Here is a 1,304-nt window from a genome sequence, read left to right as displayed (position 1 = left end):
GGTCAGAAATGAATACCCAAGTGGAGAAATGAAGGACCCACATGAAGATCTAGATCTCACATAACACTCCATGTTTTTCCTTCATGTATGTTTTATTTCTGTCAATCAGTATGTATTGTCTATCGCCATGATAGTTGTTGGCCTTCTTGACGTATGAATTGAATGCATGAAGCTAGCAGGATGGTGACTTCCTTGGAGGTCAATATCGATAGTGCTTGTTCTAGTAACCCTAATGATTCCATTGATGTGCTAAAATTAAAAATTTCTTGCCATCCATACTATCCTCAACTGTTGGAAACTTACATCGATTGCCAGAAGGTCAAGGCTCCTCCAGAAGTTGTAACAGTACTAGATGAGATTATTTAGGAGAATCAACTTGGATGCCATTCGGGAACTATGGATATTGGAGTGGATCCCGAGCTTGATCAATTCATGGAGGCCTACTGCCAGATGTTGATCAAGTACCATTTAGAACTAACGAAGCCATTCAAAGAAGTGAGAATGTTTCTGAACAATATGGATACACTACTAAATTTCTTTAGTAAAGGAGCTATCACGAGTTTCCCTTCAAGCTACTGTAACGAAAGGGAATATGGAGGTGGATCCTCGGAAGAGGAGTTCAACCGTGGTGAAATCGATGTCCACGAAGTTGATCCACGTGTGGAAGACAGGGAATTTAAATATCAACTTCTTCATAATTGTAGGGGATACTTCAGCAGTCTCAAGCAAGAATTTCTAAAGAAGGAAAAGAAAGGAAAACTCTTGATGGAGGCAAGGCGAAAGCTACTAGAGTGGTGGAATGTACATTACAAGTGACCATATCCTTCGAAAACAGACAAGGTCGCTTGCTTGGAAGTACTGGTCTGGATCGGGAACAAATGAATAATTGATTCATAAACCAACAAAAGTGCCACTAGAAACCTTTAGAGGATATGCAGTTTGTGGTCATGGATAGTCTAAATCCTCACGGTGCTTCATTTTATATGGATGGAGTCGAATGCCAAAAGTATTGGCTATTCTCTGTTTGGTTGACTGTCATGTTATGGATTGCCTTGTGTTCATTATATATGGAAGATATTTAATTCAATGTATAAATATCCCATGTATTTCTCAGTGACAATTCTCAATGAACATTCTAGTTTCCTAACCTGTTAGTGTATAAATGCCTATTTTTTTCTGAAAAAAATAGCAAGAAAAAAAGCTTATATTTTGAAAATTTTACCTAAAGTAATTGGGATCAATTCAGAGCTCATTGTTTGTTTCAATATCTCTGCTACACCTCCATGCATGTCTACTCAATATGT

General features: G+C 38.0%; 1 pseudogene; it reads left to right on the top strand.

Moving 5' to 3' along the window:
• The first annotated feature begins 329 nt into the window (after positions 1-329).
• Positions 330-1,082, top strand: LOC149175176 (homeobox protein rough sheath 1 pseudogene; annotated as a pseudogene).
• The last annotated feature ends 222 nt before the right edge of the window (positions 1,083-1,304 follow it).

Source organism: Pinus tabuliformis, chromosome 4_1 (genome assembly GCF_031772625.1).
Source record: "Pinus tabuliformis cultivar Carrire ecotype Pingquan chromosome 4_1, CPIR1, whole genome shotgun sequence".
In the NCBI taxonomy this organism is placed as follows: Eukaryota; Viridiplantae; Streptophyta; class Pinopsida; order Pinales; family Pinaceae; genus Pinus; species Pinus tabuliformis.
Note: the sequence above shows the minus strand (reverse complement) of the source record. Positions and strands in the feature narration are given on the sequence as shown.